The sequence below is a fragment of the Abramis brama genome (genome assembly GCF_963993115.1).
Source record: "Abramis brama genome assembly, chromosome: 25".
Classification (NCBI taxonomy): domain Eukaryota; kingdom Metazoa; phylum Chordata; class Actinopteri; order Cypriniformes; family Leuciscidae; genus Abramis; species Abramis brama.
In genome coordinates, this window is record NC_139987.1 from 358,999 (window position 1) to 377,705 (window position 18,707).

The 18,707-nt window shown below is 39.6% G+C and overlaps 1 pseudogene across 1 annotated transcript; it reads right to left on the bottom strand.

Moving 5' to 3' along the window:
* Window positions 1-606: 606 nt before the first annotated feature.
* Window positions 607-14,544, bottom strand: LOC311076600 (tyrosine-protein kinase SYK-like; annotated as a pseudogene). Its single transcript, XR_014609551.1, has 5 exons — window positions 13,936-14,544; window positions 13,424-13,583; window positions 11,505-11,714; window positions 1,019-1,206; window positions 607-807 (listed from the first exon to the last, which is right to left on the bottom strand). The product of XR_014609551.1 is annotated as a tyrosine-protein kinase SYK-like (transcript).
* Between the last annotated feature and the right edge of the window lie 4,163 nt (window positions 14,545-18,707).

Consider the following 18,707-nt stretch of genomic DNA (forward strand, 5'->3'; position numbering starts at 1 on the left):
TATTGTAAAAAGCTTTACAAAAAAGTTAAGTTTATGGAAGATTATTTATATTTCTATAAGACAAACTAAATTTTGATGGACTTAATAGGGTCATTTGTACAGAGCCCCGCACATGACATGTGTGAAAAAATATGTATATCTTGGACACGAATTAACAATTACATCAACACATTTTACTAATTCGTTCACTTGTTTTAAGTAAATTGTTCACAAGATATAATAATAAGTTCCTTTGTCTTAGTAAATCATGGCCATGTTGAAATAATTTGTTCTCTTATTTTAGTTATTCGTGACCACGCTTTACAAAAACGAGAGAGCGAATTTTTAAATCGTTTGCCAGAACACATATATTTTCGTCTGCATGTCATGTGTGGGGCTCTGTACATTTGCTCTGAAATGGGTGATTTTTTTTATTTTCAAACCAAAAAGCCACTGTTTTCACGTAGATTCAAAATAATTAATGCAGATTTACCATGCAAAAACTAAAATAATCACTGTTTTTGTCACTAAATGAACACCAGGAAGAATCGTATTTATTTTCAGGCATTAAAAGCACTGTGATAGTCACAATATCCACAATACTCACTTTTTTATATAATCAATGTATCACAAAGCTCGATTAAGAATACAGTGTGTTTGGGAGGAACTGCTTATAGAGTTTCGCACCTTGTACGGTTTCTGTCCGTATGAATACGCCTCCCACATCAGGAACCCGAAGCTCCACACGTCGCTCTTCGAAGAGAACCTCAGGAAGTTCATGCACTCGGGAGCGTACCATTTCAGCGGCCATTTACCATGACCTTTGGCCTAGAGGAGCAGGGAACAAAGAGTGGTCAGTGTGCTTCAACACTCATTCTGCTGTACGAACGTCAAGACTGCAGCTTTTGTTAGGGGGCGTTAAAAGCGATGTCGCTCTTAGTTGGTAAAACATGTACTGTACGTGTTGAAACATCCAGAAATAAAAGGTGACGTTCTGTACTTTTGCCAATACTTATGAAGGACACTGTGGTTATTATACCTTGTAATAGTTCTCATCTTCTGTCAGGGCTTTAGAGAGTCCGAAGTCACTGATCTTGGCGTAATGCTGAGTGACTAAGCACGTTCCTGGCTGCAAGATCTCTGTGAACAAAGTTGTGCTCTTCCAGATATTTCATTCCCATAGAGACCTGATGGACCAGCTCTGTGATGTTCTTCATAGAGATGTGTCTGAAAACGCAAGGGAAATCCATTCACTTCTAGGCTTCTATGTAAATAATGACACTGCTACTATTGCTTCTGACCTGAAGTTCAGTCCTGACTCTATATGGCACATCCCAGACAGCAACATAGTGTCGGCCCAGATCCGGGCCACATCTGGCACACCTGGATTCAACGCGTGCCGGATGTAGGCCAGATCTGGGCCGACACTGTTGCTGTCTGGGATGGCACAGTTTTTCGCCTTGTGAACTCCTGATCCAACGGATGACTGGATACTGTCTGTGAAATTTCGGAGAGCATCTCACACAGTGCGGTCACATGACTTCAGGAGACTTGGAATATAGTGCACAGTTTGTATGGTATTTTTATGGGCATTTTTTAAATGATGCCGTGCTCACTGTGGTCACTCTAAACCGTTGTTGTATTGAAAAGAGTTTTGTGAAGAGTTGTTTAATACAAATAAAATCTTGTGACCATCCTATATTGTGAATATACAGGGGTTGGACAACATAATGTGAACACCCATTATTATAGAGATTAATATCATCTGTGTAGGCTATAGTGGAAAAACAAACATTGTGATTATCTTTTATCATTTTGTTGTTTATATTGTCTAGTTTGTACATCTGTACATGCAGTATAAGTGGTTTCCAGCAGACCACATGTGAAACGGGCGACTTGTCAGACGTCCAAAAAGCAACAATAGTTTTCAGAACAACAGTCTTAATTATTATTACTGTGTCCACAAAGCATGGCAAGACTTCATCAGCAAGAAGAAAAGAGGGCAAAAACCGAACGTGAATGATAGGGACCATCAAACGCTAAGAAGGACAATGCAGCAAAGTGTCGGCAAACCTCAATATTCACACTGAAGCAAGGCTGTAAACATGTCTTGAACACTGAGGGGCACCAAACGGGGTTTTTTTACATAAAAAACATAAACGGTAAAAGAAGTTCTAGGTCTAATTGTAGTTATGAAATAATCATAGCTTTTTTGCAATTAGGCTTATTTTTTTATTTTAAAATATGCACAACGTTTCCAGTCTCGTCACATTCAGTTGTGCATTACATGAATCATGTGTTAAACGTTTAGCTTACACCTTACCACGCACTCTTTCACTGCTGAAACTAAAGTGTCATGTTGTATTTCGCACTCGCCCTCTGTAACAGTAAGCTTGTGTAGCGGTTGTTCCTCTGCGTTGTGTTATTTTGAATGTTGTAAATAAAAGGATTTTCCACTCAAAGCTGGTCATGCAAAAGATGAATTTAATTACAATACCTGTGTGATAAAACACATAAACAGACAGGCACTGTTAAACCGCAGCTCTTTTAACGTTACCTCTCCTCAAGAGACATTGCAGGAAAGAGAACACACACACATACACAATATATGTAATAATAGCAATAGTATAATAATAATAATAATAATAATAAAAATAATAATATTATTCACAAAAATGTCATTGTATGCAAATAATTCAAAACAGCATTACAGTGTTTCTTAGATCCCAATTAACATACCTGTGTGATAAAACACATAAACAGACAGGCACTGTTAAACCGCAGCTCTTTTAACGTTACCTGTTAAGCACAAAATACATGTTTAAATACACCAGTAAGTTAACTACAGAAACCAGTAAATGCAATATACAATATATATATATATATATATATATTAATAAACTAGAATATATTATTTAGTATGTGTACCAAATATACACATCTATATATAATTTAATCAAGACGTTAGCCGCTTAGCCATTAACACATCTCTCACTTGTGACGCACACACCGAGCCGCCATTTCACGCAACGCACTATTCACTCATTAACAGCGCAAAAATAAACTTAATTTAACAAGTTAATGACTCGAACTAGTAGTCAAATATAACATCTCAATGAACACTCTTGCACAATTGATTATTTAAACCTGACATGAACACTTATAACTCAATTTAACATCAAGTGCACGGAGCTCATGAAATCGTACCTCTCCTCAAGAGACATTGCAGGAAAGAGGACGAACCTCCGATTGCACTGCCGTTTGAAGCTCGCTCCTACGCATGACGTCAGCCGACGTGCATACTGTGATGATGACCCTTAGTAAGAGCACGCAAACTTCTTTCAAAATAAAATGCCCCAAAACAAATAATAAAAATAAATAAAAATATAAATAAAATAGTTTATAATCTGGTGTAACAACATATCCCTGCTACATCCACCCCCACTGTTTTACACCAGATTCTGCATTACATAGGCCTACAAAGTCTTACCAAAGTAGCGGTGTCAATTTCCCTGAAATCACACTATATTCGCTCACAGTTCTTAACTATCTCTTTCGAGATTAGGATAACCCAGGGGTAGCTAATCCCCACATTACCCATAGAAAACCATGCCTTATACACAGTTCTACTCATGACACCAACAATGTACCTCTAAATGTACCTCTAAATGTACATTACTCACAAAACATGCAAAAAAAAAATCCTTTAAACTTATTCCAAAAAAAAAAATGTAACCAATGTAACTTAATGTAACCACTCAAATGTCATGAATTGCATATACTCTTTGTGTAGACATTGTCTGTATAAGCCTGTTAACTGGCTTAATGAGTCTCCCAAATCTTGACATATAACCCTCTTGTAGACCAGGGACTCTTACATTTTGCTGATCTTGTACACTTGATGTTGAAACAAGAGTTTCTGCAACAGTTGAAGTACACTCGTCAACTTCAGAAGCACATTTGTCACTCAGAACTGCTGATACAGAAAAATCATCAGACACCAAAGAACATACAGACAAAGTAGAGGCGGGAATGTTGTCCATATTTGTCTTACACTCAGGTACACTGTCCAACTCAGTGTCACATTCCACAACCGTGTCTCCAAATGAATCACTCTGATCAGCATTAGAGCACTCCACAGACTTTAGTTTGGTCACATCTGTGTCAGCATTAAGATCGAACACCCAGCGGGAGGTCCGATCATCACTCTGAGTTTGATCATCTCCATCACATGAGACACAGACAGTGGAATCCACAACATCATCATCACCATCACTACCATCATTCCAAGCTGGCACTGGCAGGAAATTGACAGGCATCAATAGATTACGATGTACCGTCTTGGTACGCCCCGTCCCAGGATTCCTTATCTGGTAAGTGTTCAGATCACCCCTTTTTCCCACAACAACATACACTACCTTTTCCCATCTGTCTGCTAACTTCTTTTTACCACGTTCACCCTTATTCGCCAGGAGTACTCTGTCACCCAACTCAAGAGAATGACCTTTACCCTTACGATCATAATACTCTGCTTGTTTTACTTTTTGCTTTTTAGCATGCTCTTGTGCAATTACCATTGCTTCCCTTAAGTCTTTCTCAAGAGACTGAACATACTTGTGAACATTAACAGTATCACTATGCAACATGACATTTTCAAACAAAACATCCACTGGTAATCTTGGTGTTCGGCCGAACATCAAGAGAAATGGTGGAAACCCAGTGGTCTCGTGTCTCGTACAATTGTACGCGAAAGTAAGAGTGTTCAACATCTGCGGCCACTTGACTTTAGATCTTGGAGGCAGCGAACGAATCATATCCCCTAGAGTACGATTGAATCTCTCTGTTTGTCCGTTTCCCATGGGATGATATGGGGTTGTGTGCGATTTTCCCACACCCGACAATCTCAACAGTTCGACCATGAGTGAGCTCTCAAAGTTCGCACCCCTGTCGGAATGTACTCGACCCGGAAACCCATAAATACAGAAAAACTTGTTCCACAAGACACGTGCAACAGCTTCTGCAGTCTGGTTCGGACACACATAAGCACAAGCGAGCTTTGTGAAATGGTCAGTGACCACTAGCACATCAACCGTCTTGTTGTTAGAATCTTCCGCTGACCAAAAGTCAATACACACCATTTCAAGAGGGGCACTCGTGTGAATCGACACGAGTGGAGCCCTTGCCTCTGGCTCAGGCCTTTTACTCAAAATACACCTCTTACACTCATTAACGTACATCTTTATGTCCTCTTCCATAGACTCCCAGAAGAACCGTTGCCTAGCCAACCATAGTGTGCGATGCTGACCCTGATGACCAGCGTTATCATGCACCCCCTTCAGAACAGTACCTCGAAGAGCTATCGGCACCACAAACCGGTAAGTCTTTTTCTTAGAAACTGGATTCTTAGAAACTCTGTACAAAACACCCAACCTTAAGGTAAGTTTACCCCATTGGCGCAGTATCTTCACAGTTCTTTTAGACTCAAACACTTTTTCTCTGCAAGACGGACGTCTTTCTCTCTCCACAAAGAACTTTACTCTGTCAATCGCAGGATCCTGACTCTGTTTCACCAGCAATTCATCATGGGTAAGACTAGGGAGCTCACTCTGCCCTACATCCCCCAAACTCTCTAAATGCTGCACAAACGACATACTTCTAATGGCTGCACCATGCTCCCAGTCACAGTGAGAATGAAGAACAGCTGACAAATCTTGGTGAGAGACTTTTCCAGTTAGGTGAGTGGACCTTACATTCACATTTCCACCTACATCTGTAGACTCCTAGGCCCTCTACCTCTTCGCCATTCGGACGCTCACACGAAAAATGGAACATGTCTTGCACCCGCTCAACAGCGACAGACTCAGCCTCATGCAACAAAATATCATAAGGTGTCCTTGTCAATCTGTGCAAAATTCTCGAAGTCACAAACGGTACCCTACTTAATGCATCTGCCACGACATTTTTCGGTCCAGGGATATACTGAATGTCAAAATCATAAGGCGCAAGCTTTGCTACCCACCGTTGTTCACACGCATCCAACTTGGGCTTTGTGAGGATGTACTTAAGTGGGTTATTATCAGTCCACACAGTAAACCTGTGTCCCCGCAGCCAATGACTAAATTTATCACAAATAGCCCACTTCATTGACAAAAACTCAAGTCTATGTGCTGGATACTTTGACTGCGCATGATTCAAAGATTTTGACGCGAAAGCAATAGGCCTTGCCACAGCACATCCCTCCTGAACCTGCGACAAAACAGCCCCTAACCCACTAGTGGAGGCATCTACAGACAACAGAAACGGCTTAGAAAAATCTGGGTGCGCAAGCAAAACCTGACTCACCAAAGCAGACTTCAAACTCTCCAGAGCTGCTCTGCACTCATCAGTCCAATCTGCCGGAGAAAGTGTACGACTTCTTTTCAATCCTTTCACACCTCTTCCCTTTCTGGGTCTTTTTTGTCCTGTCAAAAGCTGAAACAAGGGTTTAGCCACCATGGAACAATTTTCTATGAAATGCTGGTAGTACACCACCATACCTAAGAAGGACCTGATTTTACTTGCTGATGGTGTAACACAATCACTCTCCATCAAATCTTTTTCAGATATACTCACAATGGCCTCAATTTTTGCTGGATCACTGGCCACTCCCTTTTCAGACACAATATGACCCAAGAATTTTACAGACTTCCTCAAAAACCTACACTTTGAAGGAGACAATTTCAAATTGTGGTCTTTTAGACGCCGAAACACCATCTCAAGCCTTTCCAAACTCTCTTCCTCAGACTTCCCGAAAACCAATAAATCATCTAAATAACAAAGAAGGCTCAAAAAGTTCTGGTCACCAAACACAGTCAGCATCATTCTCATAAATGTGGCTGGGCTGTTGCACAATCCCTGGGGTAATCGATTATATTCATGGAGCCCCAATGGTGAACAGAACGCCGTGAACCTCTTGTCATCTTCATGCAACGGGACGTTATAATACCCAGAAGTCAGATCCATGGTACTAAAGTACGCGTTCCCACCCAACGCTGCAAGGACATCTGCTTGGTGAGGAAGAGGATGAGCATCCTTCACCGTGCGAGCGTTTAACCATCGGAAATCAGTGCATATCCTTAAGTCACCATTTTTCTTCCACACTAAGACCAATGGAGACGCAAACTCACTGCTCGATTTCCTTATAATTTCCTTCTCCTCCATTTCGTCTAAGGTCTCTTTCAACTTCAAGTAATGGGCGGGAGAAAGACGGCGGTATGGAAGGCGAAAGGGCTTGTCATCTGTAACTCTGATACGATAACCCTTTGCTTCACCACAGTCCAAACTGTGCCTGGAAAACACACACTCATATTTCTCGACTAGGTCAACAAGCTTGTTTTGCCAAAAGGATGACACCTCGCAATCTTTGACATTAAGATTGTTCAACCCCAGGTCATCCAACCTGCTGTCACCCACTGAACTTGATCCACATGTAGAGTCCCTCACAGTTAGGCTACCACACGACTTGTCAGAACGTACCAAACCAGCATTTTGGCTAACCACCCAGTCAGTCGTTTGTTCGAGGTCCTCTAACGCAACACAAGGATACACATCGGCCACCTTCGCGTTTTTCCTCAACAAAATTTCTGAATTGGTCGGGTTGATCATTTTTACTGGCAGCCAACCATCACCCCACAAAGGTGAAACAACCCTCCCAACCAGCACATTCCGATGCACGCAACGTGAAGTACTTGGTTCGATGACTACTGTGCTCCCTACAGACAGCACCGACCCTGGGGGCAAACGACCCCAAACAAGGTGTTCACTCCTTGGCTGGAGTGTCACAGCTGACCTCAGTCTCAGAGTACCCACCCTGTCAGGAATCAAATCACCCCTCCATCTCTCAATACAAAAAAGCATGCGCAAAAATTGGCTATTTTCCGATTGTATAGCCGTGTCTGGTCTGTTTACCACCCTCCAAAACTGCTCTGTATGCTTCATCTGACTTATTAGAGGCTTCAAGACATTTGTGCCGAGTATAATTGGGTCTTTTTGACCCCTCACAATCAGAACCGGTACATTGAAACTGACCCCATAAACTTCAAGCTTCAGATTGCATACACCATCCGGGCTAGTTTGTTTTCCACCGCAACCCACCAGGACAATATCAGAAGAACTCAGGATATCTTGGTCCAGCACCCCAGCGTCTCTGAGTTGAGGAACTACGTCTGCGCTCAGAGTAGTCGCCATGGAGCCACTGTCCAACATCCCCTGAAGCTCAACTTTGTCCTGCACTAAAACACCTGCATAAAACAAACTGCTACTTTGATCAACTTGCATGTTGTTCTGAAATACTACTGTTTTTGTTTTGTCAATGCTTTCACGGTAAAAGGAATAAACCGACTCAAGATCAGTCTCAGAGGAATTACTATACAGTCCCACCTCGTCCTCTGCCCGAAGGGAGCGGCCTAGTTTCCCTGAGACGTGACCTTGTCTTGCTGACCGGAGCCCACCCTTGACGTAGTTCTGTGACTGTCGCAGTTGTAGCTTGTGTGTCCAGCTGCAAAACACTTGAAACACAAGTTATACATTTTGCAATGAGCAGTCGTGCTATGTTCACTGCTATGACACACTCTACATTCTCGAATCTTATTGCCCGTACGTTTAGGCCAGGGACCCTGCACAGACTGAGAGTTGCACACTAATGCTTTTTCCAGCAAAGACAAGACTTTGTCTAATGCATTCTCGTCAGTTACGCCCGCACTCTGTTCAGACTTAGAAGGCGAGATAGACACATGAACATCTGGCTCTGAGACAACCGTGGTGAATTGTTTGACCGCTTGATTTGTCAACTTCCTCTCTCTTAACAACTCGTCAAGCTGCTCTTGCACCTCAGATGCGGTCCATGACTGTACAGGTTTACTCTTGAAAACAAAAGCTAACTCTTTGTCAGGGCAGTTACGAATGAACATAACTGCTACCTCTTTGCTCCTGTTATCCAAAGTCCTACCTTCCCATTTTAAACTTTGCTCAGCTACATCCGCAGCCTTGTTTAATCGTATCCAAAAATCCCAAGCACCCTCTCTGGGATATGGCCTCACAGAATAGAAGTCAGCCAACGGAATACCCGAACTGCTCTGGTCCCCGAAGTGCTGCTTCAAAACAGAAAATACAGAATCAACAGTAGGGGCCGTTGAAACATTGCGCAGCCATACTCTCATTACATCTCTGGCCCGCCCCATAACTCTGTTCATTATCTCATCGACCATTTCAGAATCCTTCACCTCAAGTTTGTTCAAATATACCCTCATCATATCTTCCCATTCCATGATTGAGTATTTGTCCGAACTTTCTCCTCTAAAATGTGGTGGTGCTGCCACCTCAGCTTTCAGGATCAAATTCATTTTTGAAGCATCAATTACAGTACTATTCGACTGGTCAGTCACATGGCCACTGAAACCTTCTTGGAACCTCTTAGCAGATGGATAATTAGGAAATTCAGGCCTCATCATACTTTCTCTAATTGATTGCCCAATCTCACTGCCAATTTGTTTTATGAGGTTACTCATCTGACCAGACATTTCTGACTCCTGTGGAGCGAACTCATAGTTACTGGCTGCAGCGATTGGACTACCCCGCATATCGATTGTTTCATAGGCAGAACCACCAATTGTTCTACCCCGGCCTGTGCTACAGTACTCCGGATCCTCAAACAGCTTAGTTTTGTCAGGCGTATCTAAAAGACTGCCCCGCCCTCTACCAGCTGTAAATGTATTGTCCCACCCCAAATCACTGTGTCTAACAGCCATTCCCCTCAGGTGTCAGAATACACTCTCAAAACACACAAATATTAACCAAACAAATCAATGGTAATGAACCAGTCTTAACTCAGAAAAATAAAATTCAATTGTCCTTAGAAAAATAGAAAGAAGAAACAAATAAAGAAGAGAGAGAAAAAAAAAAAAAATTCACTTGTTTCTCAGTCCTCCAATCAAAGACCCAGTCAATTGATGATGCAAAGTACCTTCATCTACACAGTTCAGTCAAAAACAGGTAAGTTGGTGACACTCTTCAATGATACAGCACGCTGCTTGCTTGATCCAGCTTAGTCACAACTCACGAGACCAACAGTCTGAACATGCGATCTCAGCGTCGAATTCACGTGACACACTTCATCAGCAGTCTCTACCTAGAAATATCACAACCCGTCTGACATCCGGACGCCACCGAAGAAACAGCAACAGTCAACTGAAGTCCCGTCTCTCCACCAGCACCCCACAGCTCCAGTCAGACTCGACGTCAGCAATCCCAGCGGTCGACAACGATCAACCAATCGAAGGGTCACGGCACCAGTTTTGTAGCGGTTGTTCCTCTGCGTTGTGTTATTTTGAATGTTGTAAATAAAATGATTTTCCACTCAAAGCTGGTCATGCAAAAGATGAATTTAATTACAATACCTGTGTGATAAAACACATAAACAGACAGGCACTGTTAAACCGCAGCTCTTTTAACGTTACCTCTCCTCAAGAGACATTGCAGGAAAGAGAACACACACACATACACAATATATGTAATAATAGCAATAGTATAATAATAATAATAATAATAAAAATAATAATATTATTCACAAAAATGTCATTGTATGCAAATAATTCAAAACAGCATTACAGTGTTTCTTAGATCCCAATTAACATACCTGTGTGATAAAACACATAAACAGACAGGCACTGTTAAACCGCAGCTCTTTTAACGTTACCTGTTAAGCACAAAATACATGTTTAAATACACCAGTAAGTTAACTACAGAAACCAGTAAATGCAATATACAATATATATATATATATTAATAAACTAGAATATATTATTTAGTATGTGTACCAAATATACACATCTATATATAATTTAATCAAGACGTTAGCCGCTTAGCCATTAACACATCTCTCACTTGTGACGCACACACCGAGCCGCCATTTCACGCAACGCACTATTCACTCATTAACAGCGCAAAAATAAACTTAATTTAACAAGTTAATGACTCGAACTAGTAGTCAAATATAACATCTCAATGAACACTCTTGCACAATTGATTATTTAAACCTGACATGAACACTTATAACTCAATTTAACATCAAGTGCACGGAGCTCATGAAATCGTACCTCTCCTCAAGAGACATTGCAGGAAAGAGGACGAACCTCCGATTGCACTGCCGTTTGAAGCTCGCTCCTACGCATGACGTCAGCCGACGTGCATACTGTGATGATGACCCTTAGTAAGAGCACGCAAACTTCTTTCAAAATAAAATGCCCCAAAACAAATAATAAAAATAAATAAAAATATAAATAAAATAGTTTATAATCTGGTGTAACAACATATCCCTGCTACACTTGGTCATGTCTATCACTTTGACATTGGCGAGCGCTGTTAGACCGCAGAGGCAGACCAGCCTAAAAATTATACTTTTAAAACTTTTGGTCATCCTAACAACAAACAGAGTAATGCATAAGTAGCAGCATCCAGGACATCAGCCTCTCATATTTTCTGAAGCTTACTTGTTCTTCTGAAGGAACTTGTGCAGTGGGCCGAGCTCCGCGAGCTCCATGACCAGCATGAGGTTCTCCGCTTCACAGATGCCGATCATGCGGACGATGTAGGGGTTGTCCAGCTGCTGCATGACGTTAGCTTCCCGCAGCATCTCATCCTTCACCGCCGCATTATCATCATCGTTCTTCAAGATCTTCACAGCAACAACCTTCTGCGTTCTGAAAGAAACATGCATATGTACAGATAGATTGCATTTGCATGAGTTTTACATTTACAGGCTATTACAGGAGATCGCGCTTTTGCTGTAGCGGTTTGCCTAAACATATTAGAGACGCTGCTACTGTACAGGGTTTTACAGGACAACTGAAAACACATCTGTTTTCAATAGCTTTTAATCAGTGACCATTTTATTATATGTGTTGCCTATGTGATGCTTTTTTCTCTTCTTTTTTTCTGTGTGACATTGTAAAGCACATTGGTCAACTTGTGTTGTTTTTATTGTGCTATATACTGTAAATAAAGTTGCTATTGCTATTACTATGCAGTGCAAATGTGCGACTTGGCTAGGTTTATTGTAAATGGAAAAAGAGTTCATTTACCATCAACACATTTACCATTGTCAGCTACAAAGTTTCCATTAATTTATTTCTGTCTTGATTTTTCACTGAAATGCCCCCAAACTCAGGGCTTAAAGAAACTTTTCGCACCTGTAAAATGATCTTTCAGTTAAATTACAAATTGGTATTTATCTTCAAGGGGGAAATTTGAATGTTGATGGTACAATTTAGTTTTAACGCATTTTGTGTGCTGTTGATGAATAGCAATACATGACGAAACACACTTGTGCAACCACACCGTGTCTCCCATTATGCTTTGTGTCAAGAAATTACATTCAGTAGTGGCCAAAAGTGACGTCCAGAGGGGGTATTTGTTTTTAATGACCCTAGAAGTTCGATCAAAACCCTACAAGTTAAACCATCAAAATATGAGGAAAATATTTTATATATCTTTTTAAAATATTTTAAATATGAGGGAAGAACAAAACACTCAGTTAAGGTTTTTACTTGACAAAATTATTTGGCAAAAAAGGCAAACTACAACTACAGTTTTTATTCCTATACCAAAAAATGCATAAAAACAAAACAAAAAAGCTCACAGGAAAAGGCATACATTGACTACAACATAATCAGTTATTAATATTTAGTTAGTTAGTTCTTATTTTCTTTGTATGGCAGCCTGACAAAACTGATGTCTGCAAAGTTTGGCATCTTTCATTGCGTTATTATGACAAATAAAACAACTCACTCCAAGCACATACAAAATCTTTAACACATTTTTTTTAATGATATTTGAATAAGTGGTGTAGATGTCAATTTTCCTAGGATATCACTTTTGGCCACAACTGTAGATAAAGCATGTCTTTGACAAGAAGAGAGATGTCAAGTATCCGTTTCATTTCTGACCAAAATCACTTGAATGCAAACATGTCTTAGTTATCTTAATTCTAAAGTTTACAAAAAATAAAGACTAAACTTATCTACGAAACAACATTTAAATGGAGACTGAATAAATTGCAGAAGTTTTAAAATACAAACCCTTTCCAGAATGTTTGAGAAATATCAAGTCCTATAATAAACATAAACGGCAACTTTAGTTGCATGTTATTGACGCAGTTGCTAATACAGTAGTGTATTGTTTGTTTTTTGATTGAAGTAAAAAGACAATTCAGGTTTTTAGAATACAATACCAATACGTCATTCTTTTGGATACAGTTTTTAAAAGCAAGAAAAAGAACTTATAAGATCTAAGATAAAAGTTTGTTTGATTGACTGTGAATTTTTGATTTGATCCTTAAAATACTAATTTAAACAATCCACATGAGATTTGAATGATTTCTGAGTTTTCTGTATGAATTTGGTTGACTAACTTTTTCATCTGGTAGACTCCTCTTAGGACAGTGCCAAAGTTTCCCGATCCCAGCTCTCCATCTTCCAGAGTCAGGTCGCTCCGGTTCACCGTAGTCGATCGCAGCTCTTCAGGATCTGCATAGGGACTTTCATACACCTGTGTGTCCATTGGCATAGCCTCTATAAACACACAGAGCACAGAGTTTTACGAGGATTACAAGAACTACATCGGGCTCGGGTTAACACTACCAGTCCAAAATTTCAACACACCTGATCATTCTTGATTATTACAACTATGAAAATCAAACAAATGGAAGTATATCTACAGTCCAGCTGCATTTAAAATAGTGAGCCAGACATATCTTTTCCTTCACCGTCTACTTTACTTACATCCATTAAGAAATCCATATATAGGCACAATTTATATTTGTCAATCCAAAGGAAAAGCCTTTAGATCAACTTTTTTTAAAGAGTCAGGTGTGCAACCTTTGACTGGAAGCGTAAGTGTTGAAGCAAAACTAAGTAAACTAACCTGTGCCGAAGATATTAGGATTCGGAAGTTCACCCCTTGATCTAATGTTATAGGGATTTTCAAGGTGACCCTACAAGCACACAACACAATTACAATTACGAAAATACACAAATCCACACAGAAAAAGCGGATAGGACACAGGCATGTTATCTGAAACGCCTGCATGCATCAATGGGAAAGAAGGACAGGTTCAAACCAAACTTTCCTGTGTTCTTCATGGCACCTTAAATCAGAATTAAATGCATAATTACATTTACTGAGATGTTTCAATGGTACAGTAAGTGAATGGCAGTTCTTCAGCATTATACATGATGTGGTCAGTGTCCATGAAGAAGAGAACCTTCTTCCAAAAGGTCAAAAAGCCAACACATAGTGTATAAATTAAAAAAAAAGAAACACAAGAAAAGAGATCTCTTGCAGATAGGATTGATAATTATGTGATTTATATCATTAAAAAGGAGTGATAGAAAAGGAGAATGAAAATATGGATGTATGATTAGGGGAATTCAACTGTTAGAAGCTAGAAAAAGCATCTAGACAATATCAACACAAATGATTGCCATCTCTTCCAAAAAAATCATTGCCTTTGTTCCAAACACTGAGCAACTTGTGAGTCATAATAAATAACACGGCTGATACACTATTGTCCATTGACTAATTTCAGTGGACAATAGCCAGAGGCGTCTCAAAAGGAGATCAATTATGCGACCTCCCTTTTAGACCAGTATTTGAGCCAGATGTGCTATGTGCTATGATTGCCGCTTGGGCAATAGTCATGAAATGCCATGTTATACTATTTTTGTCCACAAGAGGTCGGTAGAGACACCCAAAGCAGTGCAATGAAAACCGTATAGTTTGCCGATAGCGCTGCGGATCATCATAACCCGCGGGTCGGGCGGGCCAAGTAATAAAAAATAAAAAAAAACATTCTAATTAATGGAGGGTGGGTGACAGATAAATCATTATAATGTGTTGAGTTTAATAAAGTCATCACTGTAAAACGCAATGAACGTGCGTCCCGTTTTTTACCTTCGTTTTCAACAACGTAATTCTCCTCAGGGAAAACCAGTCAAGGAAAACATATCAGGGCTATACATTAACTTGTCCGGGAAACGTGTGTTGTTGGGTTTTTTTTGGTTTTTGTTGTTGTTGTTGTTGTTGTTGTTTTTGAAGGGACACGTGAAAGAGAAGTGTACTTGCCCAACCGGACAAATGCCATGATTAAAATAATTTTTAACATAAAATAAAAAATAAAATAAAAATTACTAGGGAATCACCGAAACCGCGAGAATGATTCTGGTTTTATTTCATTTAATGTAAGTGGCGATTGATAGCGCAGATCACGCGCATCTCACATGAACACTCAGCCAAGTTTCAAACGCTGAATGATTCAGCGTTTTGAACGAATCGGTTGACTCAAAGATTCAATGGCTCATTGAATGAATCGTTTGAATGAATGACTCAATGACTCGCTCATTAACACGGTCGCCTGCCGCCTCCTACTGGCGGTTTAGTTTCAAAGTATCATTCTTTTCAACATTCCTTATTTGCTTATTCAAAAAAATATTTACACTCTCATAATCTCATTGAATACAGTAATTTTTCAATGTAAATTATTTAATTTGATTGGTAACAGCCTAGTGTCTTATTATTCTAATTGAATGTATTGATCAAATTTAAGAATTTGAAATGAAAGATGGAGCATGCATTTAATAAAATTAGGGAAAAAATGCCCTTTATAAAGGTTAAAAAATATAACCTTTAATAGTTATAATAACCTTATAATAGTTCTTCATAGTTCTAACTGGATGACTCGTTCATGTCTCCCTCTGCAAAACAGGGGAAAAAAACATATAATTTATCAAACTGTTTCCCAATATACACCGCGTTATTAATAGCTCGAATGATTTATACTTCGTGAGAGAAAATAAAAATCAGTTTTCTCACCTGCCTCCATCAAGTGGAGGCCGATTGTTTGTTTGTTTGTTTGTTGTTAGATTATAAATGATGCGGAATCGGATCAGCGTCGCGAATGAACATTAGTTCAGCTCCACCCACTGCTGTTCTGCCGTGTCTGTTTACCGTAACCATAGTGACGAGAACAGAGGAAGTGACGACATTCACTTAAAGTCACCATGAATTCAAAATTGATCATATTTTTTTAACAGAATATTACAATGTTTATCATTATTCTTATTGTTTAATTCGTGTGCACTTTAATCTTTAATCAATAAATTTAGCATCAATTCTCCCTCTTTTTTAATGAAAGAATGAAAAATTAGCATGAGTGAGAAATGTTAATTTGCTCCATCTAGTGGCAATAGTCATGAAATGCCATGTTATACTATTTTTGTCCACAAGAGGTCGGCAGAGACACCCAATGCAATGCAATGAGTTATTTTGTGGTTTTTGTGTTTAAATTAAAGAATGTGGAAAATGTGCTTTTTTGTGTGTTGTTTTCCCTTTCCCTGAGGAGAATTACGTTGAAAACGAAAGTAAAAGAGTAAAAATGTCCAGCTTTCTTGACGTTAGAGGAACGTATTTTAAAAGGTATAATGTTCCTGAAACGTTCTTGTTGAAACGTGACATTCCAAGAACATAAAAATGTCCAGTTTCCTGAATGTTACTAGAATGTTATTGAAAGGTTAGTGTGATGTTCCTGAAACATTCTTTCAATCATCTTTCGAAAGAGTAATAAGAACACAAACTACAACTTTATTCAGACACAGCCTTGAACTGAACATAAAAGACATGAACTCTCTGAAGATCTGACTAAACAACTCCACAAACAGCATTACCAGCTTCACTTTTTATTGCTAAGCAGACTGACTTTATTTACTGTCACAGAGAATGCAGAGAAGATGTAGAGAAGGCTTTTGACTGGGTGGAGTGGAAATACCTCTTTTACACACTAGAGAAATTTGGTTTTGGTGATCACTTTATTTCTTGGGTGAGGTTATTATATTCCGCCCCCCAAGCGTCTGTCAGAACCAACAATACCCGTTCTGACTATTTTCCCTCCACCGCGGTCCACTCGTCAGGGATGTCCCTTGAATCCACTCCTCTTCGCCATCGCTATCGAACCCCTTGCTATTGCACTGAGGGTTGATTCAACTATAAAAGGTATAAAAAGAATGGGTACAGAGCAAAAAGTGTCTTTGTATGCGGATGATCTCCTCCTTTATATTTCTGATTTAGCTAGATCGATACCGGCAGCTCGTAATATTTTGAAATCATTTGGTTACAAATTAAATCTGAGCAAGAGTGAAATTTTTCCACTGAATTCTGCAGCTAGGGACTATAATTTTCCATTTATGATTGCACACCATAGATTTACTAATCTTGGAGTCTGCATCATCACGGATAAATTCAAAGATCTTTTCAAATTGAACTTTGCTAATTTGTTACTCCAGATGGAGAAAGATTTTGAGCGCTGGTCTTTGCTTCCCCTATCCTTGGCTGGAAGAATTAATTCAGTTCAAATGAATATTCTTCCCAAATTCTCCTGTTATTTTCAGTCTATACCCATTTTCCTGCCTGAGCACTTTTTTTCGTAAAATTGATTCCCTGATCCTAGGATTTATCTGGAATAAAAAGATACCCAAAATTCTTAAGACATTCCTTCATAGACCCCAAATACTTGGGGGAATGGCTCTACCTAATTTACAATTTTATTATTGGGCTTCAAATCTCAGAGTCATGCAATACTGGTTAAATCAGGATCAGGATCTGGATGGTTTAATATGGAGGCTACTTCATGCATGCCCACTTCACTGACATGCCCCCATTAAATGCTCTTCGTCTCCCTATACTAAAAATGTCATTGTTAAAACTACGCTGAGAATCTGGAGGCAATTCAGACACCACTTTGGATAACAAACCTATTCTATCTTCGCACCTGTAGCAGCAAATGTTGCTTTCCCACCATCATTGATGATAGCACTTTTTCACAGTGGTCAGCACTGGGCATTATAACATTTAACGATCTATATATAGATAATGTCTTTGCATCTTTCTGCCTATACACCACTTTTTTAGGTATTTGCAGGTTCGTAGCTTCGTTCGAGACATGCACCCTCAATCTCCCTAGAGCTACTCCTATTGACTTTTTTTTCAAGCCCACCCATATTATGAAGGGTATGATCTCATATCTTTATAATGCCATTTGCACTTTGCCCAGCACTTGCAACTATTAAATCTCAGTGGGAGGAGGACATTGGAGAAAACATGTCAGAAGAACAGTGGAAAGTGTGCACTCTTCATCTTTTTGTGCCAGACATGCTCTGATTCAGTTTCAAATTCTCCACCGTACCCACTGGACCAAAGCTAGACTGTCAAAAATATATCCTGAAGTGGATCCCACATGTGACCGTTGTCACCAGGCCCACGCAACTACTGCACACATGTTTTGGTCCTGTCCCTCCCTACAAAATTATTTTTTAAATATTATCTGAAGTTCTAACAAATCATATTGAACCTCTGGCTTTCACTGCTTTATTCGGTACTCTTCCCACTTCTCTTGATATGCCCAAATACAAGTCTGACTTCGTAGCCTTTGTCACACTGCTGGCGAGGCGTTTAATTTTATTAAACTGGAAATCGACTCATTCTTTATGGATTCAAGATATTTTCCATTTTATTAAGCTAGAAAAAATCAGACACACAATGAAGAGATCCTCGGATAATTTCAATAGAATTTGGGGATCTTTCCTAGGATATGTATGGAAATGAAAGGCCTTCATTCACCTGACTACACATCTCCTCTGGTAGTA